General features: G+C 51.1%; 1 long non-coding RNA gene across 6 annotated transcripts in view; it reads right to left on the bottom strand.

Moving 5' to 3' along the window:
• Nucleotides 1–1,739: 1,739 nt before the first annotated feature.
• The window catches only part of LOC112985750 (uncharacterized), a 150,135-nt gene continuing 138,575 nt past the window's right edge, over nucleotides 1,740–13,299 (bottom strand). For 4 of the 6 annotated variants that reach the window (XR_010392700.1, XR_010392702.1, XR_010392704.1 and 1 more), the window contains 2 exons: nucleotides 10,389–10,518; nucleotides 1,740–3,713 (listed from right to left, as the gene is read on the bottom strand). This is a non-coding gene — a long non-coding RNA (uncharacterized LOC112985750). The remainder of the gene's footprint in view (nucleotides 3,714–10,388; nucleotides 10,519–13,299) is intronic. The other 2 variants (XR_003259823.2, XR_010392701.1) reach the window with 2 other exon arrangements.

The following is a 13,299-nucleotide window of genomic DNA, read 5'->3' as shown; positions in this document are numbered from 1 at the left end:
CTTTATCTTGATTCAATACTCTCTGGAAGTCAGTGTAGAGTGAAGGATAGGTTTTCCTCTAAGATTTTGCTGACTGGAAGTCATGGGCTATAGGTAAATCTCACCTGGTAATCTTACCCTTCAGAGCCCTTTCAAAACTCCAGGTAGAACAAGCATCCATCAAGGCTGACACTTTAATTCAAACAGTGTTATTTTCACATCATTTAAGCAACCTGACCTCTCTTCCCACTTTGTTTTGCAATTGAAAATATGTTCGAGGCATAACACAACTGCCATTCTCACCCCGCTGTCTGGAGCCACTGACACTGGTCCGTGGGGACTATTTGCATTCCAGCTGGAATTAAACGTTTGAAGGGGTTTAGATTTAATCCCATTCAATTGTTCATTTTGCTTAGGATAAAAGAAAAAACAGCTCGCTCTTGCCAAAACAAATCAAGACCAGGTGATGCTGATGGTGGCAGGGGCTGCTTTACACCTCATTGTGTATGCAGGGAATACACATAAATCACATAAGCTGGGAGCAGAATTAGACTCTGGTTACAAGTAACGCAGCCTCGGCTGAAGCTGCCGTAGCAGGATTAATGCGTCCTTTTAAGGGGGATCACAGTGTGCGTATGTGTGCGTGTGCGTGTTCAGACATTTGTATCATCATGCAGCAGGTGGGACTCTGGAAAGAGGTAGTATGTGCTCTTCACCAGAAAATGATTTGCTTTGGAGGCATATTAAGCCTAAGCCCCCCCCGTGGCTGATGCAGACCTGCCAAGCCTCAGGCATCCTGCAGAGCTGCTCTGGATCTCAGCGAGGTTGGTGGTCTTGTGCTGGTCCTGGGAAGGTGGTACCTAGAGGTTGGGCCGTTTAGCTGCTGCTCCCTGTAAGAGTCGTTTCCTAGCCGTTACTGCGAGCCGGTGCCCAAGGGAGAGCTCCTTGCAAAACCGTTGTCTGCCAGGACAGCAGACTGCTCCCCCCAAAATCAGATCTCTGAAACAGGAGCCACCACGAAGCCCAGCTGCCAGCCGCGGCGTGGGGAGCGGATGCTGACTTCAGTGACTCACTCATCTATTCAAGGGCCCAGCAGCTCTCTCCCCGCAAGAGTCAAAACTTCACTGAGTTTTAAAAGCGAACCGGCTGCATCCTCTCTCCTCGCCAGCTAAAATCCTGCTTCCCCCGTTTATATCAACGGGAGCTGCAGCTGCCTCCTCTCCAGAGCCCTACTCAAACTCGCCCGGCCGGCCGTGCTGCGGCTGAAATGTGTTTGCGACACACGCTGGGAACCCATTAACCTTCAAAGGCCGCAGGGAGACCTCAGAGCCAGGCGCCATTAAAAATGCAAATTGGCCCCTGCCTCCATGTCTTCCCCTGTAATTACTTTGGAGAGGGTTTCGCGGGATCAGCTGGACGTCGAGGGGGCCTCGAAGCAGGCACCTGCTGCGCCGTCCTCCCGCTGCCCCGGGCAGTGCGGAGCGCTCGGCAGCCACCAGCTCCGCGAAGGCGGCAGGGGAGCCGTCGAACCCGAGCGGAGAGCAGAGAACCGCTCCCAGGCGCCGCAGCCCAGCCCGGCTAGCAAAGTTTGGAAATACTCTGCTCTGGAGACGCTGTCTCCCTCCCAAACAGCCAGACGCAGAGATGCTCCAGCACAGCGTTTCCAGCCAGAGAAACAGTCTGATACAGCTTGTTTATGACAGGGAGAAAAGTCAAATTACTGAAAATGTAATCTGAAAGTAAAAAAAAATGGGGATGTGTTAAATGAAAAATGAAGCATTTATTTTTGTAACATTGATTTTTCCATCATTTTAAAAAATGTTCATTTTGAGCTTTTTTTTTCCAACAGGAAAAAAAACCCAACCCAGAAATGCACAGTATATAATAAACATTTCCCTGTGAAAAAGCTGATTTTTAAGCAGCTCTGTATTTCATTTGTTCAGTAGTAACCCCTCCACAATATATTTGGATGAACATTTAAGGAAAATAGTTGGCTGAGTTTTTTCTAATCTCATGAAGGACTCAGGTCACATTCAGCTCAGTATTTAGGAAAGAAGCAGGGCAATTTTCCTTTCATGCAAATTTACCATTTGGCACGGAGCGTTCTCCTTCTAACAGACAGGAACAGCTCAACATCAGCATTGCTTGAACTGTTCACTGCTCATTAACTAGACACAATTTACAGCTGTCCTGATCGTACCCAGCTGTAAGTGACCATCAAGCCGAAATGCCTCTTCTGTCCACTGATTATAAAATTAACTTAAACAAGCATAAAATAAAGGCTATCAAGCTGAGCTGTTGGACAAATAGCAGGAGAGATGAAATTAAGGCACAGACGATGCTTTGGGGCATACGGCTCTGGCCTGGAAGAGGGTTACTTCGAGTTCACAGGCTCCTGGTGTGGGAAAATTCCTTGATCTTCTTGTGCCTTGCTGTGTTGTGCAAGGCTTTCCACGACAGCTCCCTGAAGATGATTAAAGTGCTCCTGGCTGACGCTGCTCTTGAGCAGACCAGCGATGTCCCCAGGACCCAAGTCACTGCTGAAAAGGCCCTGAGGCTCCTGATCAGCTGGGTGGTCTGGGAAGCACTACCCCAGAAGCATTCAGTTCAGGAGTGCGTAACGAGCAAAGCAGTGCAGAAATGTTCTTACAAGTCCAAGAAGAGGGATGCTCTCCTGCTGGACGGCCTCTGCTTTCACAGGTGCCTGTTCTTGGAAGGGCGTATGTGTCGCTGCCAAAAGTCCGCAGCTGCTCAACAAATATGTGCCTGCAAATAGACACTTTATTAAGGGTTTTTTTCCTTATACACTGTAATTTAATACAAAGCATTTTTTGTCCTAAGAACCAGAAAGGAGCTCTTGGAGCCACTCACATTCTCATCCCTTTATTTGATAAATCATGGCAGCATTATTCTGTCCTCAAATGTTTCCAATGAGAGGGGATATCAAAGTGGGTTTGGTTTCCTATGTTAGCTTTTAAATGCCTTGTGGTTTCTCAGCACATTTTTTTCTCTTTGTGTGGTGCATCTACCTCCCTCCCCTTCTTTTCTTCTCTCCAGGAAGGCTGAGATTTCTTTTTAAGTAAAGAAAAAAGAATTCTTTCTTCTTTCTTCTGCTGCTGTATCCTAAATGATTCCTCCTTCCTCTCTCTAGGCCCTTGCTGCCCTCTCCCAAAAACAGCAAGAAGAGTGAAAACTTCCAAGGGGAGTCCTTCCTGGTGTCTGCCGCTGAGTCTGGTGTAGGCAGGGCTGGCACAGACCCAACATCACGAAGGTGAGCGACTCAGTCCAGCACAAGGACATCCACCCACGGACACTGGGAAACTAGCTGGGCTGAAGTGGCAGAAGTTCCCAGGCTCCACGCTGCACGGCAAAGGAGCTGCAGCTCTCATATTGCCTCCTCACACAAACACGGCCTTCTTTCTTGCTTACAAGGACACCTATGCAAAGATATAGGTAAGAGAGTGGCAAAGCACGACCATACCCATGTGCTGCTATCATCCGGCGTCATCAGCAGCGCAGGGAGAGGACCTCCAGACTGCATGCGAGCTGCCTCTTCGGAAGTGGCCGTTCTCCTCCTGCCCCGGGGCAGGTCCGGAGCTGCTCCAGAGCCTGGGCACTGGAGGGGTGCTGGGTATCGCGGGAGCTTGGCTGTGCCGTTCTCCCAGCTCAGCTCTGCCATGCCGTGTCACCGAACACAATAAGGCTGTGATCTCAGTCGGGGCCTTCGGATGCTACTGTAAAGCAATTAAGAAATAATTTCCAAGCGCAAAGTGTCATTAGCATCTTGTACTTGGTAACCTCAGCAGCAAAGAGAGGTTTAGTGCATTGTCTCAAGTAAGTGTGATTTAATCTGACAGTGATCAAATGATCTTAACGATTTGTCAGGCAGCTGTCATATCCAAATCTGTTTATTATGAGGACCAGGAACGAAAGCAATTTATTTAGTTTGTTTACCAGCAGGATGGGCCTAGACACCCTAGAGTCATTAAAAGAAGAAAAGGCATCTCTGAAAAGCTAGAGCTATTTGATTACAGGAGACACCGTAAGTGGGCTTTCTTCAGCACAGCAAAAGACTTTCAAAGTGCATAAATCAAACTGCAGCAGCGTGAAATTTGACCAAAGCAAACCAAATTAGGTGTCCAAAGCCCCGGGCATGAGGGTTTTTCTTTAATAGCTTTGGTGACCTTTAGGGATGGGGAACTTTTTGGCATGAAATGAGAATTTCTCAGATTTGCATGGCTTATCTTTAGATAAGATGCATGTGCAAGTGGGCTAGGAGAAAGGGAATGATGTGGTGCTAGATGGGAAAGAGGGGAATCATATCTCAAACCAGTCATGTCCCAGAAGAACTGGAGTGCCATGGATACACTCTGAAGATGCTGAAGGCCTTCAACCTATCCTCATCCTGGGGGACCTTGGGAAGTCCAGAGCGAAGGCAGAGGCAGTGGATAAGGAGGAAGAAGATGGCAGCAGAATTGGGGCCCTTGAAGCCCTGCAGCCAAAGTTGCCAAGGTCCAGCTCTGCTCCTCACCACAGTGCCCTGGGAATCAGCATACTGCCACTTACCAGACAAGCCCTGGGGCTCTGTTTTTTCCAGAGTCTGGCACTGTCACCCACACACACATCAGAAATTGCATCTAACCTTGTGAAATCATCCCAAGAGAAGTTTTGGTGGCATGTTCCCACGAACAACTCCCCAACAAAATGGCATTTCCTGACAAAATTCAATTTTGTTGGAAAATTCCCAACCACCTCTCTACGAGAGAAAAAGCAGTTTGCAAATCTGCACCTCATCTTCTATTCCATTTAAATGATCTACCATCTTTAGCAGGGCTGAGCCTCTCCAGAGCCTGTATCCAAGGCAACCAGAGCTACCAGGGAAAAAATGGATCCAAGAAGATATTAAAATCACAATATCCTTTCTGAGCAAGGTAGAAATAATGAGGGTGTTACGCTGTTCCCTGCACCATGGGCTGGCGACGAGGCACCTGCTGGGTGAAGATCACTGGCTTGTTACCAAAGACCAGGTTTGTGGAGGCATTTAAAGGTCCTAAAGATGCAGAGAGGCACCTAAGTACCTTCAAATCTGAGCCCAGACTCATAAAACCCCACAATTTATTCACTACCTGTGAAATCAGCCTCCAGCTCAGGAAAACAGCAATCCCAAGCATTAGGAAGGGGCCTGTATTTCAAATTCACAAACATTCTGGGAATTTCAATACGTTGAGAAATGAATAGTTTTGCAAAGAGGAAAACGTGAGGTATGCCCTGGCTTCTGAGCAGCGCTCGCAGCCCTGCAGGACCCGCCGATGCCACGGGTGAGGCCAGGACCTCCTGATCACCTCTGGGTCACTTGGCACGTTCTTCCCCTTTCCACACGACAGGAGAGAGCGATGAGATGCAACGACCCAAGCCCTGGCTGTACTGCTGTCCCTGCCGCCTCGGTGCTGGGCAGGACACTGAACTCCGTCACCACCAACCACCAACGGCACCGGCTTTGCGAAAGCACCAGCGCTCGGGTGCGAGGGGTGAAGGGCCGTGGCACGCAGCAGCCACAGACCATTTCCTCTGCTTTGCATACCAGGCTACACCACGCTGCTGCAGTAATGAATCACTTCTGTGTGTGTCGCTAAGCGCTTTCTAAATCCCAAGATTAGGAGAACATGTCAGAACGCTCACACTCTGTGTGTATTTGGCACGAGAGGAAACCTCCTGGAGTCAGACGGAGAAAAAGATCGCAGTGTAATTTGTTCTGATGTCTCAAGACTCCAGATCCTACAGTTTCCATCACAGGACAAACTCAGAGTGATTTTACAATGAAGGACAGCTTTGCCTTGCAAGCCCAAAGTCAAAATCTGGGCTTATCTTCCCTTTGTGCCTCCCCAGAGCAATGCAAGATGTTAAAGATTTGATTTGCAAAGAGACTGTGCAAACATTTCTCTTTATCCTACCCTCTCTTTGAGCTGCTTGAAGATTTTAAAGCAAAATGCTGATCTCTCCTAGGATTTATACTGAAACCAAAGAAATCAGCTGAGAATCACATCCATAAACTGCATCCATATTTGCTCAAAAAGGGACAAGATTCACTTCAAAATGAGCCCATGAACAGCATGTAGCCAGTGAACCGAGAAGATCATTGGAAAGGCTCCCAGTGACTCCGGCAATCCCACAGCAAGTCTTCAGTGACCACGGTCTGAATTTCCACTTATGTCAAAACCAGGAATCAAGACATTGTGCGGATGCTGAGTTTTGTTGCAAATATTCATAGAGTTGCACGGAGTGGGATCCAAACAGGTCCGGACAATTTATACCTGGCATCAATACATAAATGCAGGCCGACATCTAAACCGTTTCCTGATCAACACTGCAACACCACCACCCAAACCAGCCCCGACAGCTGCTTATTTAACCTCTTGTTAAGAGTCTCCACGGATGCTCAGCTCTGCAGCACTGACACGCTTGCACTGGCGTACTTCTTGTTTAGGAACCAAAAGAACCATCAAAATGATTCTCTTTCTCTACAGAGATGATCACAGCAATGCCTCGAAGGCCCAAACCTACATTTGTTTGCTTTCCTTTCATCCTCCTCAAGTTAAAATATTTATGAGGCTTGTCTAAACCGCCGGCCCGCAGCACGGTCTTGCGTGCCGGGTTAAGCGCCCGCGCACCGCTCCGAGCCGGGCTCCGGGCCTCCCCTCCAGCCTCCCTCCTCGGCTCGGCACCAGGCCCTCGCCTTCCCCTGCCCTCCCTGCGCCCAGCACCGCGGCCCAGGGAACGCGCAGAGCCCTCCTCCTCCGCACCGGGCAGACAGCAGTTTCCTCTTTCTTTCCCTTTTTAAAGGGATGTGAATAAGGAAAGCGTCAGCAATCAGGCTCCTGCCCCTAGGACAGCAGCTCTGCAGCTTGTTCTCCTCACCGTGGGGGTTTGATGAAGGCAAACTTTCCCCGCTCACCGCGGCACATGCAGAAAGAACCCGTTTCCAAGGAAACGGGCATCTTTTGCGTGTCCAGCATGTGGCCGGAGCTGGGGAAAGGTTGTGGAGGCAGAGGCGGCCTCTCCGCACGGCTGCTCCTCCGCCCGCCCCGGCAGGCGCCCAGCGGCCCCAGCACGCCGTCCCACGCGGCCGGGCAGGGCGCCTTCGGAGGGGCCGGGAGGGACGGCGCGGCACGGTCTCCCCCCCTGCACGTAGCAGGCTTCCAGGGGGCCGGGAGGTTCCTCCTTGAAATATGGAAAGGCAGCAGATAGGGACTGGAAAAAGCCTACTGGTCCGTACTGGAAGTGCCCCCGAGGGCCCGGAGACGTGCGAAGGTCCGGCTCTCGCACACGCACGTGCAAGGGGTGTGAGCAGGGAAGCGGCACCTCTCCCCAGCTTTCATCTCTGCATTGCCTATACGCTTTAGGGACCAAAGTGTCCCCGAAAAGAGAAGCACAGGCAACTCCACAGAGACTAAAAATCCAGGCGGGGCTTGGGTACTCCTTATCTATCCGGCCCAGCCACAGCAAACTGCCAAAACCAGCAGCAACCTCCCCAAACTCATCACCTCTCTAGCAGCAATAGGAAGCAGGTAACTTTTCTGGCCAGGACTGGGACCCGGGAAGGTGTCCCTCCTCCCGCTGCACCACCCAGAAGCCGAGGCACGAAGGGACCCGCCACCCCACGCTACCACATTAACTGCCACCAGTCTCCGGGACAGCTGAGGAGGTGTCCATGGACTGGGGTGGAGAGGGCACGGCAGGCATCACTTGCACCCCAGCACCCGGAGCGGCGCCGGCCGCAGCCACGGCCCCGCGGTCCAGGGGACGCGGGCGCAAGCGCAGGCAGGGCACGAGCCGCCTCTTCAGCCGCCTCTCGGGGCCGTTTCCTCGCACCTCCCGCTCGCGGCAGGCAATGCCAGAGCAGAGCAGAGCAGCTCCGTCCCCAGCGGGGCTGCAGCACGCGTCATCTGGGCTCTCACCCACCGGCGGGTTCCTGCATAAAAGCTCTGTGCGGCTCTATAGCGAAGCTGTGTGCATCTGCAGCTATACATCTGCAGACACTGTCTGTGTCTATAATTAATTAATGTTTGTACAGTGCTTTGAAGATAAAGTGGCATATAAGTACCGAGTATCATTATTATTAGATCCATCTCGATTTAAACCCACCAAAAGCCAGGAAATTGGGGGTTTAAGAGTCTGGCAGTCTGGCCACATGCTGCTGCTTAAATTCATGTATTTACGCTTTGCATTTTGCTCAGCAGAGTAGGTTAAGTCACAAGCATCAGCTGTGGACCTGCAGACTTAGCCCAGAATTTACTGGTTTGGTGTCTTGAAGGGAGAAACTCCGCAAGGCTGGGCGCAGGCCAACCACGCTCCGGCCGCAGGGCAGCCTGCAACGCCGTTTGGGAGCTGCGAGGTCCCAGTGCAACATCCAGGAGTGGGGGGCACAAATAAACCTGCGCACAGAGGAGCTCGAGCCCTTGTGCCACGGGCAACGTGGGGGCTGCAGCCCTTCATCCCCAGCTACAGCAGTTCGATTGCCTCCTTGCGCTCCTGCAGCCAGAGCAACGCGAGCCGGCTCAGTGCCGGCGAGTCCTGCCGTCTCAGCGCGGCCCTCTCCTCTGTGGCATCTTCCACGGATGCCAGATTTCCTTTCTGCCACACAAATGGAAAGGCAGAGGGGACGGGGTAGTGAGCATGCCCTGGAAAACTCCACCCTACCTGCCGCTGTGAGTTAGTTTTCCTTTCCCTGTCTTCCTGTTCATCAGCACCGGTTACAAAAATACTCATTTTAACAGAGTTAATTTTAAATGCCAACCTCTAAGTGTTGGGGAAGGCTAATTAGTAAGGGGGAAGGGGAAGGGGATGTCGGGAACTTTAATTTCACTCAGTGCAGCCAGCCCTGAAGAGAATTCAGAGCTTGCTATTAGCTACACGTCTTTAATTTGACTCCAAATGTTAGTCAATAACATTAACAAATGGGAAGCAGTCACAGTGCAGAAAGCACTAACGCAGGCAGGCCCCAGCGTCTCGGCACAAGGTGCTAATTGGGGGCTAAATGGGTGAGGCAGTGGATTAATAACCCTCTGTCCAAATCACCCCAATAGCTTGTTAGGCTGGGCTGCGGAGTGAGGCTGGCGGTGCCGAGCATCCACCACTCGCTCCCGACGGAGCAGGGCATGATTCATGGGGCGCAATAAAAAGGGTGTTGGAAATTTCATGTAACTGCTCTTGCAATCAATAGATTTGAGTATCATGCCAAAAAAAGAAGAAAGAGAGAGAGGGGAAGAGAGAGAAGCCGAGGACCGCGAGAAAGTGGAAGCTGCACTGTCCTTCCCCCCGCAAGTCAAGGTTGGGGGAGATGAGCTGTGAAGCCCACAAGGCCCACGCCTGCCTTGTGCCTCACATGCTACTTCCACCTGCTCAGAACAAAAAGAGAACGATTTACTTCTTTTGCTTTCAGAGCTACTTTTCTATCTCCTTTTTCCTTTTTTTTAAATGTATATTTTTATTTTTATCCTGGAGAACATTGAATCGGCGCACTCATTTGACCTTTTATGTGCCTACAACCTTGAGATCTTCAGCAACTCCTCACATGGATGCGAAGTCTTGCCCCTAATTCCTGCAGCCTCCTTCTCCCTCTCCATCTCTTCCATACAAGCTGTTTCCAGCCTCTTGTCTATAAAACCTGTCTCCCCTCTCTAATACCAGTGTGCAAACTCCAAGCCTCACCCCAAATATATGCCGCTTCAGCACTACTGCAGATCTTTGTTAGGTGCTGCTTGTGGGCCTGAAACAAGAGGGGTTTAGCCATGCTGGCATCTCTGCCAGGAGACTTTCAGGAACAGGCAGCCGTGCTACAGGCGGCAGAGCATGGTGCGGGGCCCTCTGATCCCTCCAGTGGGGCTCCTCATCCCTTTGAATCCAGGTGCATCACACAGGTGCACCTGCACCGTGCTCGACAGCCTGGATGTACATTATAATACCTGTGCAAAGCCTGCACTCATCTTCAAAACATTTCCAGGGAGGAAGGGATCAATCACAGCACTTTCTAAAATGTCCAATAGTTAATTGCTTTCTCTGTTTAAAAAGTCAGCATTATGACTTGGGTTAGATCATTTGAATTTCCCTATTCATTATTTTAACCCCTCTGTGATACAGACATTTTCGTACCCAGCTGCATTCCCCCAGTGTCTGCCAGGCCTCAGGAGAGACTTCAAACAAGTGTGTGATCTGTTGTATGCACAAAGCAGAGCCACAGGATCAGGGAGGTTCGCAGCGCGGCTCCTCCTCTCTCCCATGCTGAGACCGAAGGCTAGATTCTGCTGACACGTGCTTTCCTCTAACCTTTCATCTGCTGGGGGGAGGACGTGGTTTCAGATGCTGCCTGTGAAAACTGTTATAAAATATCTATATGATATAATTTTACCTACCTGCAGAACTGACAGGCATACTTCAACGGTGGTATATTGTCAATTATAAACGTAACAGAGCACGTTCTCCCATCCGATTGTTGGAAAAATCACTTGTCAAGGGCTTGTAAAGACCACAGCTGTCTTCTTCCTATAGACAGCAGTGCAAGAGATGCAAAGCTTCTGTGTTACAATGCCTTTTTTTTAGCTCAGGTATAATAGAAGAGAACTGAATAAGGTGATTTCTATAGCGTCTTTACACCGACAATGTTTTACAAAGCAGTGAGTTAGATACTGGCAGTGCAGTGACAACGTTAATCAAACACCACCGTCACTGTGGGCGCAGATGCAGCTCACATCCATCCGCTAGGAAGAGCCCAGCCCAGCCCAGCGGGGCAGTATCCTCCTCTCACCTTTGGACGTGCTCTGTGCACTGGGGAAAGGGGTTGTGCTATTTCCATGCCATTTCCATGTTTTCTTAGCCAGGAAAAGCTTGTTTCAAAGAGCTAAGGTAGAGGCCAGACCCTAGTGCCCCTTGCCTTTCTTCCCAGCACACACGTGCAGGTCCCTGGGGGACTGACAAGCGGCAAGTCCGACCTGCAGCCACGACCCGCCAGGGCGCTGCTCCTTTCCCTGCCTTCGCTCTTCGCTGATCTCCTCCCCACGGCGGGGCACAAACCACCGTTTCTGAACGTTGTAAATGAAGCAGCCAACAGGAGCCATGGGTGGAGGAGACAGTCGGAGCCTTCGCCCACTTCAGCGCACAGGGGATCACCCGCTGCATGTTGTATCAGTGCCCCTGCGTTCCCCGTACCCCCGCGTGTTCCTTCCACAGCCCTGCCGTGCCACAGGTTCCCCTTGGAGATAACGAATGACAACGCTCAGCATCATCAGAAGGGGCTTGTTCTTTACGAGTCTTCTGCTCTGGTGCATAACCATCTGTGTGGACTTCATGCCAATTATAACTACGGACCAATGGGACAGGGAGTTTCCTAATTATTAGAAATGCTTCAGCACTTAAAAAAGCTACAACAAGAGAGAGTGAAAAAGAAAAGACTTAATCACTGTTGCTTTGGAGTTGCCTCAAATTTGTAATTCAATCAAACCTCCCATAGCAGTAAGGATGGCTTTCTGATGTTCACAGGAGCTTTCCACGGGCTATAATCTCTGAGAGATTTATTCATAATTTCTGCATTAGCTTAAGTCTATTTTGGAAGACACATCTCTTCCTCTCTCCTATCAGCAGAGCTCCAGAGAAGATATTAATATTAAAACAATTCAATTACTATGACTTGGGAGAACACGGGTCCTGGGGAAAGGGGTGTTCGTTAAGCCATGCCGTGACAGCCCTCCTTTTATGTCCCCCGTATCCCCAAGTTGTTCCAAAAGAGTTTCTTGAAAAATTGAATAGAGCTATTGGAGACCATTAGAGAAGGGAGCCTGGCTCACTTGTTCTCCTTAAACATACCCGTGGCAGAGGCTCACGTCGGCTCCCTTCCATGAGGGAAAGGGGAGTGCGAGGCAGTTCCTGACGCGCCTGAGGTCCCGGGACCCAGCGTAACGCAGCCAGGGCTCCTAGACCCAGCGACGCTGCATGGCGTCCCGCTGCCCCGCGCAGCACTGCCTTCCCCCGTCGCTGCGCTTCCCCTGCTCCCTTCACAGCCCAAACCTTTTGTGTCCCAAAATTTCAGGCCCATCTGAACAGGTTCCTGGGTTTGAGAGCCCTTGCAAAAGCCAGCCCTGAAATGCAGCGTGCTGCTCAGCCTGGCGCGGGGCCGGCCCCGGCGCATCACCCACCAGCCCCTCTGCAGGGAGCAGCCGCGCCAAGCCCAGGGGGAGGAGGAGGAGGAGGAGGAAGAAGAGGAGAAGGAGGAGGAGGAGGAGTGAGATCACTTCGGATGGAGGGATGGTGAGTGCTTTGCACTTCAAAGGACACATCAGCTCCTTGCTTCACAAGATCACAGGGAAGAAGGAATAGCAAGGCTAGAGGATAGATTAACCTTCCTTCTCCCTCCTGTTTCCTTGTTCTATCCAATCTGTCCTTCCCACGCCAGCTAATTAAACATGAAACGAGCAGGGGGAGGGGGGTGCTGAGCCTCAACAGCTCCAGCTGTACTTGCAGCAATGCTGCTCCTCTGCCCCTGCAGCAGCAAACACTTTGGTGCTGACGGTGCTGCAGAGTCCCAGCCCAGCCAGAGCCGGCCTGACACAGAGCTGCCGACTGCCCGCTTCGGCAGCCGGGCACGCCGCTGCACCACGCTCCTGCCCCTGCTGCCGCGGCGCCAGGCTGAGATTCCCTCCCACTGCTTCTGGAGGTGCTACTTCTGAGTGCCCCAAGCACAACTACACAGTCACGGCAGCCGAATTCAGCGCTATCACTCCCGATTTGCACTAGCGCAAGGGCAGAACATGGAGCTGTCTTCTGGATAAAAGGACTGCTCGCAAATGGGTCGGGATCCCGTGAAGGTTTCTCCCTGCTGCACTACGCAGTGCAACACCCCCCGGCTGCGTGGTGTCAGCAGAGGGGACCAGGTCGGTGTGATAAATCCCGACAGCATCCATCCCCACAGGACCAGGGAGAGAAGCCTCTGCAGCGGGAAGGCAGCGCAGTCCCTGAGATGCACCGTGTCCTGACATCTTCTATAATCAAGAGAGGTTCACTGAAGTAGATTCTGCTAACGAGTTCACTGATGTGGGCTGAGATCCAACAAGCTCTTTGGAAATGAAGTCTCAGATTCTACACAGCTCCCAGCCCCACTCAAAAGGAGTCAGTGAGGGCATGAAATCAAAATGATGGCAGAGAAGAGGTATCAGATTTTGAGATGGAAAAGAGTCAGACACCCAGCTGTCAAACTCAGCTGTATGTCTCTGTCCATATATCCAGATCTGTGACATCTATAGCGCTCTATATCAACAAATGTATATGAAAGCC

This window comes from Dromaius novaehollandiae, chromosome 23, assembly GCF_036370855.1.
Source record: "Dromaius novaehollandiae isolate bDroNov1 chromosome 23, bDroNov1.hap1, whole genome shotgun sequence".
Lineage (NCBI taxonomy): Eukaryota > Metazoa > Chordata > Aves > Casuariiformes > Dromaiidae > Dromaius > Dromaius novaehollandiae.
The sequence above is the reverse complement of the archived record's forward strand: the minus strand, read 5'-3'. Positions and strand labels throughout refer to the sequence as shown.